The sequence below is a fragment of the Eleginops maclovinus genome, chromosome 6 (genome assembly GCF_036324505.1).
Source record: "Eleginops maclovinus isolate JMC-PN-2008 ecotype Puerto Natales chromosome 6, JC_Emac_rtc_rv5, whole genome shotgun sequence".
NCBI lineage: Eukaryota > Metazoa > Chordata > Actinopteri > Perciformes > Eleginopidae > Eleginops > Eleginops maclovinus.
The window spans coordinates 316,430-331,357 of NC_086354.1; the positions used below are offsets into that span (position 1 = coordinate 316,430).

The window sequence follows — 14,928 nt, forward strand, 5'->3', positions numbered from 1 at the left end:
CTACTAATGGTAAGGCATTGTAGTTTCCCATGAGTGGATAGTGAAACTGAAGAGGTTTTAAGACGCTCTCTCTCTCTCTCTCTCTCTCTCTCTCTCTCTCTCTCTCTCTCTCTCTCTCTCTCTCTCTCTCTCTCTCTCTCTCTCTCTCTCTCTCACCCTCTTTCCCTCCTCTGCACACAGTCCTGGTTTGGACCGGCTCCGGTTGGAGGTCAGTGCTTGCTGTCGGTCCCACCCATCTCCCCGGCGACACGAATAGAGCTCCCGTGTTTTTCAGCATTTTATTTGAATAATTGCTAACTTTTTTAAAATTCGTACTTTTAATGAATTCAGGACCGACTTCGGGAGCAAATTGAGTGCACGAGCGTAACTTGTTTTGTTCCGCTAAACTTTGACCGGACCCGTCCATTCATAGCTGTGAAGACGTGTGGGCCATTTTTAAGTGTTTGGAAGCTGGACATTTATCCTCTTGGTTAGCCGTTAGAAACGGCAGACTGTTGGCTGTTTGTTCTTTCCGCTGTCAGACTGGACCTGCTCCGGTTTGGCTTCAAATACCCGGTAACTCCCTTGGGACTGGTTTCTTCAGTTCATTGTGTTCAGTGGAGAGATGTGGCGCAGACTCTCGCTGCTGGTTCTCTGCTGTGCTGTGGGGTTGCTGGATGCTCTGGAGTCGACAAGCAGCACCGACCTCTCGCGGGATAAGATGCTGTTGACCGAAGCAGGGGAGCTTGGTAAACCGGACAATGATGCTCCCCCCGCGGCTAAAGTGGAGGTCAGTCAGCGGGGAGGGAAGCAGCGGTCCGCGGGGAGAGTCCAGCAGCCCACTGCCGAGCCTCTGGAGGAGGAGCTGGACAACCAGGAGAACATCATCAGCCAGGTCAGTGCAGTGTGCCTCAAATATTTTTTTACAAGTACAAGTAAAGCATCAACATTCTCCTCAAGTATAAGTACAGCAGTATAAGCATCACAATATACTTAAAGTATCAAAAGTAAGTACTCATTACGCAGATTGACATCAAACCTGGTGAAGGTGCAGCTAGTTTGAATGACTTTGTATAGTCAGAGTAGAAGTACAAAGAAAATATAAAAAGCTCCAGTAAAGTACAAGTCCCTTGAAACTGATTGTAGGCTAGTAGAGCACTTGAGTAAATATATTGAGTTACTTTACACCACTGCCAATGTCTTGTTACTTTAAGTAAATATATTAATGCTACAACTAACTTTTAACGTAGTATTTACGTAAGTATTTCTACACTGTGGTAGTTCTACTCTTACTTAACTACAGGATCTGAGTACTTCTTCCACCACTGCTTGTAGTTTAATCAGAAATTGCCTTAAGAAAACCTGTTGAATTAAAGTAGATCTAATATTTCACACAATATTAAAAAGAGGCACCCTTTAATTTGGCAATTCCAATGTATAACCAGTTTAATAATGTTTTATCACATGATATTTTTCAGTTTATAGGAAGAGTGAATCTGATACACTTTAGAACAGGGGTGTCCAAACTTTTTTCACCGAGGGCCATAATTAGAAAAACGTACGAAGTGCTGGGCCTCACTAAAGGTGAGGTATGCTAAATCAATCAAATGTTGGTAAATTATTGTTGATACTTGAAAATCCTTTAAGAAAAACAATGGCCTACAACATAGCTCTCCACAGGGTGTCATTTATTTTGTGAGCAGGTTAACCCCTAAAACAGAATCTTCAGATTGCTTATAATAAGAGGAACTAGGAAGGGTATTTTTGAAGCTTGTTACAAGCTACAACTAAACATGTTTTAACATCATTTATTTGAAAAGTGGGCTTATTAACACACACAATACTACTGTGAAATGTATCTTGACATATATATATATATATATATATATATATATATATTTAAGAAGTACAATATAAGAAAACACAAGTTTCAGGTTGGGGCCATATTCCATTATACTTTGGAATTTGCTGAGGGCCGATATAAAATGCCCCACAGGCCGCATTTGGCCCCGGGCCATAGTTTGGACACCCCTGCTTTAGAAGTCCAGTTTAGTTTTCCTCTTTCCACCAGACTTTATTTGATCTGGTGTCCCGACAGCCCTGTGTGTCTGATCACATCTCAGTTTTATGGTGAACTCCGGAATAGTTTCCATTCCCTTCATCAAATGAAAACCACATCAAGAGAGACACATGTTTAAACTGTAAATGTATCATTTCTGAAATGAAAACGAGATTATGTGTTCACATTAGACACAGCATTTTTTACTACTGTAAAACGATGGCTATCCTTTATTCTTCCTTTAAACACAATCCCAGCCCCACAGTTGGTCACTTCAGCTCAAATTACGAGTAGATCAAGCCAGTGTGTGTACACCACGGCCATGTGCTGCATCCTTTTGGTGGTTGGTTATGTAATATCCTTCAAACTGTACTCCAAACCAAAAAGTGCCTTTTCGTAAATCACTGTAGCTATATATATAATATATATTATAGAGAACAAAACAAAGTATCAAATATACATCATATTAAGGTTGAGTTAAATTGTGTTTTCTGCGACTTTCCTTAAATCTGAGAAAATAAGAAAAAAACGGACGAAACACAAACACAAGTTTTCTTTCTCTTTCAGCTGCTGGGCGACTACGACAAAGTAAAGACTGTGTCTTCAGGGTCCGACTGTGTGTGTCGCTGCATTGTTCGACCAATCAAACGCTCTGACTGCAGCCCTATGCATGACAGCGACCAGGCATCCCCATCACAAGATTCTTACTCCGTGGAGACGATCACCAAGGGAACAGACTGCAAAAAGTGTGTGTGCATGGCTCCACCTTCAGCCGTTAACCCCTGTGAGGGAGAGTACAGGTTTAAAAAACTACAAGAGGCCAGCAAAGATGACATCAAGGTAGACACACACACACACACACACACACACACACACACACACACACACACACACACACACACACACACACACACACACACACACACACACACACACACACAAACAAACAAACAAACAATATCGCTTTCATAGTTTTTCTGTTGGCTGTTGAGGACAATGATTTATTGGAATAACGTAAATTTGAACTTTAGGTAAAGATGACTCAAAGTGTTCTCACCTCTGTGCCTGTTAGCTGGCCACTATCATTGACTTGTTGGAGGGCTCTCTGTACGGACTGGACTTGTTGAAACTCCACTCTGTAACCACCAAGCTGCTGACCAGGGTTGATAACATGGAGAAGGTGAGAGCACACACACACACACACACACACACACACACACACACACACACACACACACACACACACACACACGGTCAGCTGACTACCTGAATATACTGAAGGACCAGGTTATTCCATCAATGGATCTTTTCTTCCCTGATGGCACGGGCATGTTCCAAGATGACAATGCCAGGATCCATCGGGCTCAGACTGTGAAAGAGTGGTTCAGGGAGCATGAGACATCATTTTCACACATGGATTGGCCCCCACAGAGTCCAGACCTGAACCTGATTGAGAATCTTTGGGATATGCTGGAGAATACTTTGCGCAGTGGTCTGAATCTCCCGTCATCAATACAAGATAAAAAGAAATGAATGCAAGACAGAAATAGATGTTGTGACATTGCAGAAGCTTGTGGAAACGATGCCACAGAGAATGCGTGCTGTAATCAAAGCTAAAGGCGGTCCAACGAATATTAGAGTGTGGGACCTTTATTTTGGCCAGGCAGTGTATGCTGTCTCGCATGGAGGGAATTCAACTCCAAACACACTTGAAATCTGCTTTCTCATAAGGAAGAATGTCATAGATGGTATATAGCGATTAGGCTACTTTAGGGTTGGTTTGAGCGAAAGACTGTAACTCCTATAAGATAATAATACTTGTCATTTTCCTTGTCAGGACAAGGAAAAAATAATTATAATAGCAATTAGAATAGCACCTCCGCAAAGGCCAGTAAACATTCACATGGTCCTTTGGTGCTATTTTGCCCCTGTGTTTCTCCTCCCCCTTCCAGCTGTCTCTTGTCTTGTGATTACCCATGTGTATTTAGTCCCTGTTTCCCTTTTGTCTGTTGTTCGGTCGTCATCATTTCTTCCCTGATCCCTTCCATGTTACCTGCCTGTTCCTGTCGCCCTTCATGTCTGAAGCTAAGTTTTTCGTGTTCTGTGTTCCCCTTGATTCGTGTTTTCATCAACAGCTTTTAAATAAAGCTTGCTTTTTGTTTTTGACCCTTACCTGCTTCCCCTTGATTTACTTCACTTGGGTCCAGTTTCCTCAACCCTGACACTTCACCAAGTTTCATGAAGATTGTAAGACTAATTTTGACAATTTTAACAAACTACTTTATATATTAAATCAAATTATAATCAGAGGTGAAAATGGTTTGTATCCTCTCACGTTTGCCCTTTGTCTTGCACTAGTGTCTTATAAGCAGCATTTTTTCCATGACAGAATGGAGACCTATGTACCCTCTGTTTTTAGCCTGTTCGTGTTTACATTTTGACAACTGGCACCATTTAGAGTGTGGGAATGAACCATTAGCAGTTTCCCATAGATGTAGAGACAACTAACACCGGACAACTTTCATACTAAAAACCTCAAAACAGGATTCTGAGGCAAATACTGCACTCGTTTTTTCAGCTTTGCTTTTGTGATGCCTGCTTAAAATGGACTGTTCATATGCTGTCATCATGTGTGTGTTCTCCAGGGTTTTGCCCATAATTTTACTGAGAGAGCAAGAGAGAAAGAACGTGTGAAGGAAAGAGCTAAAGAAAAGGACAAAGAGAAGAAAGCCCAGCAGAAAAAAAAGAAAGTTAATGATTTGGACTGTGCAGGACAGAAAAGTGGAGCCGCTGCTTCCGGCAACAAGCAGGTATTATCTGCCTGAAAACGATATAATAAACTGAAGCACAGAATGACTGCATCCTCTCTGTTTTCAGACTGTGATCTCAACCGAAAATCACTGTTTTGTTGCAGAAGAACCAGGAAAGTCAGCAGAAAAAAAAACAACAGCAAGATGGTGTGGAACAACAACCGCCAACCAGGAATAAGACAGGAACTGAAAAGCCAATCAAAGACAAGACAGAGCCAAAGCAGCCAATCAAAGACAAGAACAGCATGGTCATCAGGGGCGTGACCTTTTACAAGGCAGAAGAGGAGATCTCCAAGGGAGAAGGGAAGGATGAGAAAGGGAAAGGAAAATACAGTGAGTTTAAAGTACACCTATTTTTTTTGTGCTTTTATGTCTCAATAAGTAGTCATGTTTTCATTATATTTTAAGTTGATCTCACAAACATTTTAGCAAATAAAACATACACACGTCTGCTATTATGAGCAGGTAATGTTCAGTGGGTAACAGATGTTGGCTACCGTTGCATATGACACAATAAAAGCATTTCGACTGAGTCCAAACATTAAAGCTGCTGGCTGTAAAAGCAAAATAATGAGCTGAAAGGAGCTAAAATACTCTGTTTTTGGTTGTGTAATCAATCTCTGTAGGTGCATTACTATTAGCTGTCTCTTTAATTTACAATCACTCTGGATCCATTGTCTATATACAAATATTGATTGTAGTCCCTCTGAGGCTCTGGATTGTGGCCCTCTCTTCACCTGTCTGTCATTTCACTTCTTTAACAGCTACTACAAATGCTTCAGTGGACTTACCGATCTCTGGGCCGCCTCCACCTACCAGGACATTCCCCGCCAAGCGTCCAAGACCTTCCACTACTGTTAGCACACAACTAGACCCTACACACTTATCAAAGAGCAAGGCTGCACCCACCCAGCAACCAACAGCTCCCCCAACTACCACCAAACAGACCACCACTTCAACCACACCAGTTCCCACCACCAAACCAGCAGCTGAATCGACCACTAACATACCGTCTACCACTCCAAAAACAACAACAACAACAACAACAACAACAACAACAACTATCAAACCAAAGACAGCATCGACCAGTGAAATACCACCAACAGCTACAAAACCAGCTGCAGCCAAACGACTTCCCACCACCATCAAACCAATAATTAGCCAACGCAACAATCAGCAGACCACTCCCCTCTCAGATACCGATATTAATTCACCCATTAATGCGTCCCCCACAGCAAAGTCTCAGCCGGCATCGAGAAGTCGGCTTACTTGGACGGAGAGCCCTGCTGACCAACCAAAGACCACAACGAAGCCTGGTAAGGATACATGTTGTACAGTTGTTTATCCAAACCTAACCTAACCTAACTAAACTAAAACTAAACTAATACATGTGGTACAGTTTATCCAGCAGTGAGTGCACTAAAATGTGTGGAAAATATATCTTCCTATCTGTCTGTCTGTCTGTCTGTCTGTCTGTCTGTCTGTCTGTCTGTCTGTCTGTCTGTCTGTCTGTCTGTCTGTCTGTCTGTCTGTCTGTCTGTCTGTCTGTCTGTCTGTCTGTCTGTCTGTCTGTCTGTCTGTCTGTCTGTCTGATCTTGCAGCAGTGTGAAAGGAGGCGACACACTTTTCGGATTGTAAATGCAGTCTTCACACTCGTTTAGCTCTGCTTTGTGGTCTCCACCAAGCTTTTTTAGAAGCTAACACTAAAGTAAACTCTTCATAGTACTCTTGCATCCCCAGTGTCACCTCTCTGTGTGTTCTGCAGTGTGTGTGAAGGTAACAGTAGCCAGCATTTCTGAATCCGGTTCAGCAGACTCTTACGCCTCAGTGTCGGAGCCTGGATGAAAGATTCTCACGGCATGGCAACGTCATTACCTTACTATGGTGACTATGGCAACAACCTCTAGAGTTCGCGCGGGATTGAGCGTTATGTGCTATATGTTCAGACATTCAATGTATGCCCATGTATTGAAGTATATTTAAAAACACAAATAATGAAGAATCATGAAACCCTCTTATTGTCACATACATCACACGCAGGAAACCACACTGAAATTGTTCTGCAAACACTATTGGCATGCCGCCGGGGACAATGGAGCTGGTTATGTCGGCTTGTCAGGCATCACGGGCCTAGTAACTGGATTGATATTATTTTTAAAAAACAACAGGAAAACTAGTGCTGCTGAATCAGTGTGTGGAGGAACAGATGCATGCCTGGTCAGTGTTGCGTGACCTGACTTATGTGTGTTTATACGTATAAGTGTGTGGTCGCATTCTAGTCACCTCTGAGTCAGGCAGCATGAAACTTCTGCAATCTGAGCGCTACGGCTTCTAACAACTTGGTTCTTCCTGCCGTATTATTGTTGAGGCTAACCCCCTGATGTATTCAGCTCCCCAGCTCAGCTTATGAATCTCTGAACTACTTTTGTCACACCGCTCTCAGTTGTTTGGAAGTTTAAACAGTTTTGTTTCAGAGAGACTGGACACAACTCAAACAAACAGTTTATGAGATCTTATTGGCTGCCAGAGATAGCGGTACCAGGTGGGTTACTGCTTGCTTTTCTGTTGGCCTGCAAAAACACATCATCCCTGAAGCAATCCTTTAACAATCCTTCATAGGTAAAGCTTCATATATATACAGTGGGGCAAAAAAGTATTTAGTCAGCCACCAATTGTGCAAGTACTCCCATTTAAAAAGATGAGAGAGGCCTGTAATTTTTATCATAGGTATACTTCAACTATGAGAGACAGAATGAGAAAAAAAAATCCAGGAAATCACATTGTAGGATTTTTAATGAATTTATTTTCAAATGATTGTGGAAAATAAGTATTTGGTCAATAACAAAAGTTCATCTCAATACTTTGTTATATACCCTTTGTTGGCAATGACAGAGGTCAAATGTTTTCTCTAAGTCTTCACAAGGTTTTCACACACTGTTGCTGGTATTTTGGCCCATTCCTCCATGCAGATCTCCTCTAAAGCAGTGATGTTTTGGGGCTGTCGCTGGGCAACACGGACTTTCAACTCCCTCCAAAGATTTTCTATGGGGTTGAGATCTGGAGACTGGCTAGGCCACTCCAGGACCTTGAAATGCTTCTTATGGAGCCACTCCTTCGTTGCCCTGGCGGTGTGTTTGGGATCATTGTCATGCTGAAAGACCCAGCCACGCTTCATCTTCAGTGCCCTTGCTGATGGAAGGAGGTTTTCACTCAAAATCTCACGATACATGGCCCCATTCATTCTTTCCTTTACACGGATCAGTCGTCCTGGTCCCTTTGCAGAAAAACAGCCCCAAAGCATGATGTTTCCACCCCCATGCTTCACAGTAGGTATGGTGTTCTTTGGATGCAACTCTGCATTCTTTCTCCTCCAAACACGACGAGTTGAGTTTTTACCAAAAAGTTCTATTTTGGTTTCATCTGACCATATGACATTCTCCCAATCCTCTTCTGGATCATCCAAATGCCCTCTAGCAAACTTCAGACGGGCCTGGACATGTACTGGCTTAAGCAGGGGGACACGTCTGGAACTGCAGGATTTAAGTCCCTGGCGGCGTTGTGTGTTACTGACGGTAGCCTCTGTTACTTTGGTCCCAGCTCTCTGCAGGTCATTCACTAGGTCCCCCCGTGTGGTTCTGGGATTTTTGCTCACCGTTCTTGTGATCATTTTGACCCCACGGGGTGAGATCTTGCGTGGAGCCCCAGATCGAGGGAGATTAGCAGTGGTCTTGTATGTCTTCCATTTTCTAATAATTGCTCCCACAGTTGATTTCTTCACACCAAGCTGCTTACCTATTGCAGATTCAGTTTTCCCAGCCTGGTGCAGGTCTACAATTTTGTCTCTGGTTTCCTTGACAGCTCTTTGGTCTTGGCCATAGTGGAGTTTGGAGTATGACTGTTTGAGGTTGTGGACAGGTGTCTTTTATACTGATAACGAGTTCAAAAAGTGCCATTAATACAGGTAACGAGTGGAGGACAGAGGAGCCTCTTAAAGAAGAAGTTACAGGTCTGTGAGAGCCAGAAATCTTGCTTGTTTGTAGGTGACCAAATACTTATTTTACCGAGGAATTTACCAATTAATTCTTTAAAAATCCTACAATGTGATTTCCTGGATTTTATTTCTCATTCTGTCTCTCATAGTTGAAGTGTACCTATGATAAAAATTACAGGCCTCTCTCATCATTTTAAATGGGAGAACTTGCACAATTGGTGGCTGACTAAATACTTTTTTGCCCCACTGTATGTGATTTAATGATGTCATCATATTAGACTCCACTGACAACTGGACATTTCCTATCAAAGAGGGAAAGGATGTAGCTAAAGTACACCTGAATAAAAAAACAAGTAGAACAGAAAAACTAAAGAAAAGGAAAAGGCATTTCAGCCAGATTAAAATAATCACAACTTGGAGATTTAAGACTCAAGATGTTGCCCTTTTTTGCTGTTTTGTTTTAAAGAATCCTTGAACGCCATCCATCTGAGTTTGAACTTCTTTCAGGGAAATGTAAATGTAATGCCATCAGTACAAGGTGTCTCTACAGGGATATCTTTGGAGTTGTAGCAAACCATATGGGAGAAGATGGGTCTTGTTTTATTTTATTAATTTATACAGTATAAGGATTTGTCTATTAAAGGGGCACTATTATGCCTTTTGGGGGTTTTCCCTTTCCTGTTGGCAGTTCTATAAGTGTTAGTACATGTAAATGTTCTGCAAAGACAAAAATCCCTGTGCTCCCTCCAGAGGGAGTTCTCTCCCCCTGCCTGGAACGCCTCCATTGGACTTTGTTTAATTCCATAACATTCTGAAATCTAGAGCTTCTATTGGCTAATGCTCCATCTGGACATCTCTAAGCGGTTGACCAATCACAGACAACAGAGCCGGCCAGATAACCAATCAGAGCAGACTGGGCTCTGGTTTCAGACAAAGGGTGAAAAGAGGTGCTGCAGCACAGGCAGTATGAGAGACATAAAGAGCTTTTTGAACATTAAAGCATGGAGACATGTCCCAGGAGACACTAAACGCTTATATAAATCTGAAAAGGACCCCTTCAAGCTCAAGATTCATGAAGTAGCTTCTCAGAGACTCAACCTACCATGGCAGCTGTAATTCTATATCACATAAAGCCTAGCAGGTAAACTTGGCATACTTCTTCAAATATCACAACATAATTATGTTCCATAAGTCCTCTATGGGTGTTTCACATGTTTATGTTTAGTCATAGTCACACTTGTCTGAACAGCTGCATCTGTCCTTCCTCCTGCTCAGGTCAGGCGAGTAATTCATACAAGCTGCCCTACAGTTTCACTGGAACCGGCCACGTGGTGCTTAACGGAGCTTTCTACTACAACCGGGCCTTCAGCAGGGACATCATCAGATACGATCTGAGACACAGATATGTAGCCGCCTGGACAACACTACATGATGCTCTGCTGGAGGAGCACGTGCTCAGGACAAACACTGATGTAAGACACATGCTCTGCGGTGTGAGGGAGTACGGTAACTGTGACATCACTGTACCAGGAACACTGCACGATAAATTAACTGGTGGGATTTAGACTGGGGACACTTCAAAGGGTCATAAAAGGTCAGGGCGGGGAACAAAAACACTACAAATCACTAGAGGTCAAAAGGGCACATTTACACAGGAGTATACACAACTCACTGTTCATTTACAGACTCAAATATAAAGGAAAGTTACTGACTTGACCCACCTAACATTTCTTCAAAGTGAAAGTTAACATTATATGCAAAAATCGTTTATTTATTTTGTTTCAGAAAAGTGAGACGAGAAGATGAATACAGTTTTTGACATACTGTATGGGCAGTAAAGATGTGATAGCTTAGTTTAGTATAAAGGCTGGAAGAACAGAAATCAACTAGCCAAAGTTAGAGGTCAATAAAGCCCTTACAGTACACTCACTTTGCATGTTTACACACTGTATCTATTCCTTTCTATTGCATTTCTCTCAGCCATTGACCTATTCAAGGTCTGTTAGCATGCTTTTTGAGATCAAGAAGAATGTGTTTAGGCCTGGGTATATACGGGGTGCCTGGGTGTGTCTCCTAAAATAACACCTTTGTATCAATTGGTAACTTTGGGGATAATACACCCATGTAAAAGCAATATTACACCGTTATTAGACAAATGTAACAGCACTATTTTCCATATAAAACACCATATTTACCCTGTTATCACACCCTTTTTCCACATTGACAGAGTCTGTCAAATGAAGCTATCCCCCAGGATACAGAAACCTTTAAGGGTTGAGTGAGGGCCCCCTCAGTGACAGCATGTTGTGTTCCAGGTGCAGTTTGCTGTGGATGAGTCCGGCCTATGGCTGATGTACCCGGCTCTGGACATGGAGGGCTTCCACCAGGAAGTTATCCTGCTCGTCCACCTCCGCCATCGAGACCTGCAGCCCATAAAAAGCTTCCGCACAGGTCTGCGGCGGGGTCGCTACGGAAACAGCTTCCTGGTCTGCGGCGTGCTTTACGCAGTGAACAGTATGGAACATCGCTACGCTAACGTGACTTACGCCTTTGACACACACACGCTCACACACACCGTGCCGAGCCTGGCATTCACCAACTTGCACCTACACACCTCTCAGCTGGCTTACTGCCCCCTGGACAAGAAACTGTACGCATGGGACAACGCACACCAGATGACCTATGATGTCGTCTTTGCTTATTAGCGCTATGAAACGACAAGCAACCCAGCATGTCCAGCAAAGACAGGACAGTAGAGATAAGATAATATTTATCAGCGTGTTGTTTCTAAAGGACTGTGGATCAGTCTGACTGAATGTGTTTTTTATAAGGACCTCGGCTGCTGCTTTGTCACACACACTCCTAAGTCAATAGTAAGTAGCGAGAGTAGCATTTAGCTCAGAAAGGGAGTGGAAATGTTCTTACATTTTTGAAATAGACAAAACTCCAGGGACACATGAATGAATGTATCCATTGTAGGAAATCTGTGTTCACATGTTTCTCTTTTTCTGAGAGTGGAAAGTTTCCAGTTTAAAAATATGTATACCTGTGTCTCTCGTATTCAGACTGAGATGGGAAATCACTGAGTATGCACTGCTGTCTCTGTGTCCCATTCTGTATTTCTCATGCATGTCCTGTGAGTGTGGAGGATTTTCCCCTTGTATACATACTTTGAATTAACATTTAACACACACAATGGTCTTTAGAGAGGCCTTTGGTTTCTGTAACGACCCACATGAGTGCAGTGCTTTGCAATAGGAGTTATTTGTGTCATGTTAATTAGGATTGATGTAGTTTGTACAAAGTCATTGATTTTAAACTCTAATATACGGTGGCTAACAGGTGCAAAACGCGCGACAGTAGCCTTAAACTTTTCTATTAGAAACAAAGAAGAAACAAATAAATGTTCTGCAACTTCAAAAATGATGCAAATATAAAAACATGAATGTGTCAAAACACATGCAACTGATAAAACCTCTTCACCAACTTGACAACACACGGCAGGGTTTACAAAATGCGCTCCATAAACAGAAGAACCTCAAAACACAACGGAAACCAGGGGACACTAAAAAGGGGTGCACACAGCATGGGCTGCAGCGCATGTTTCATCATTTGCATGTTTTGGCAAATCTATATATTGTGTTCTATATGTGAATGATTAATGAAGCTGCAGTGCAGTGCTCCTAATGGAAATGTTTGGGCTGTATTTAACAAGACATTGCAGAGATAATGTGAAAAGAGTTCTGTATGGGGGAATGATGTGTATGATGTCATCAGTGTTGTAGTCTCAGCTTCCGTTTAAGAGCACGTATGAGTCTCTTTTGATCATATGTTGACTATTGGGTTGAAATTAGATACTTATCTTGACTCCATTTAGTTCTAAAATACATATGTGAAACTCTACTACTGGGAGTATATAGTGTTTTTGGACAAAAAAAGCATAATATCTTGGGCTCTGTTGCATCAATTGGGACCATCATTCAAAAACTCTTATCAAACGTCATGTAACAGTTAAGTTTGTAGTTTCCCTTTCGTAGCGCCATGAACAACTGTAAACTCATCCTGCTCCTCAATCCTGAATCCATGACATCCAATCACGTGCCTGTTAGGGCTTATTCCAGTAACAATCAGCAGCGTGTTCACTTAGATCCTGCAGTCAGAAAGATAGCATCAGGTGAAAACATACTTACTGTATATACAACTTCTAAATAAAGCAAATATTGATTTTAATAATGATTCTACTTGCACATGTTTCATCGAAATTCTGAGTAATACCTACATGTTCAGTATGAAATTGTGTTGTATTGTATGTTTAACTGTATGTCTTCTTAGCGTGTAGCATGTTCACTCCTGTATGTTTTCTACCTGAGGCTCAGAGCTCTCCCTCTGGTGCAGATGGGGCTTCGTTGTCTAACTTCAACATGCTACTCACTGCTCTGCTTGTTAAAACATTCTCAAGACAAAGTTGATTTCAACTGCTTCACTTGCTTCACAAGTTGGCCTTTTTAAATTTATAATAAAACATTTGAAAAAGATGAAGGTTTGTTTTGGTTTAACAGTTTTGCACAATTTAAAAATAGACAAACATCACAGATACTGTAACAAGTGTCACACAGTGCAGGAAGAGGCAACAAACACATTATTCAAATTCTCTAAATAAATAATGTTAAAAATCACCATTTAATACAAAACACAAGATCAATGCACACACAACAGCTTCAATTCAATAACAATGTCAAACTTTGAATACAACATGTACTACACCTAACATATACATGAAATAACACTGATGTGAACATAAAACCAGGCAGCAAATGTTTTTCAGGTATTTTTGTGAAGCAATGCAGCAAGGTACACATTTTGTTTTGGTTGGATGTCCACATCTTTGTTCCTCTGAAACGGAGGGTAAACTGAGCTCTACGAGCCAGACACTTAGGGGGAAGGATAATTGATGAAAAGGAACCTATGAATTCTCTTAAAGTACATTTTGAAAGGCATAGGAATGATCCCTTGACCTGAAAATATTACGTAAATAAAAACACACATTTGATAAACGCTGATGTCATAAACTGTAAGAATCTGAAGCCTGTTAAATAAAGGAGCAGATGAGATATGGAATCTGGTTGCAATCCTTACGGAGCAAGACACACTATTTTATGGAAAAATATTAGGTTCAACTTAATATTATTGCTTTCAACTAACTTAATACAGTTACTGTATGTGTAATTTGTTGACATAATACATTTGATTAAAGTCAACTTTTCAGTTTTTTCCTACGTCTCACTGTATTGTTTCTCCTTAAGTTATGTTGTCCTATACCAAGTGTAAAGACATATTCTGAATAGAAATTAGACAAATACGCTTGGCAAGACGTACCTCCTCAGCTGGTCCGGCATGTCCGGCCTTCTGTGGACATTATTTCTGGGGGTGATTTAGTTTTCCTGGAAGCAGCGCAGGCACTGGAAGGATCCCAGTGGTGGGTGGAAAATGAGCCGCAGCCAGATGCTGGTGAACGTCTGAATGTTCGGGACATACAACACTCTCACACACAGTCCTATTAGATCACACACACGTTGATAAGACTTCACAGACAGACTTTTCATTCCAGTCTGCTTTGTTCAGCGTAGCACAGTTCTCTTCAGGTCAGATATGCACTCTAAACAATGCACTCAAACAATTAACATATGGCAATAACACATTTTCAAAGCATACGAGCCCATAGGGAGGTATTAGGTCTGCTTCATGGCCTGCAGCCTCTGACACATTTTCACTAATGGACTCTGCAGAGAACTCAACAAAACTCAGGGAAAGATTAATTGCAAAATAACACTTGACTCTTTTTATTATAGCACCCATGAGGATTTATAGCTTTAACAGGGTTCGAAATAACGACACGCCCGCAAGCCCGGGTCTAGTAACTTTCTTACCGGGCTAGTAACTCTATGCACTTGCCTGCCCGTGTGTCTGGCAATTTTACAGCCCCTTTGCACGGAGCGTCTATTACAAGCATTACGGCCGTCATCGCGAACCTATTTTTGCTATTGTAAACCTCTCTTGCACAACATAAGATTGGTCTTATTTCGCACACG

The 14,928-nt window shown here is 41.8% G+C and overlaps 1 pseudogene; it reads left to right on the forward strand.

Annotated features, from left to right (window-relative positions):
• Positions 1-202: 202 nt before the first annotated feature.
• Positions 203-13,992, forward strand: LOC134865467 (olfactomedin-like protein 2B; annotated as a pseudogene).
• The last annotated feature ends 936 nt before the right edge of the window (positions 13,993-14,928 follow it).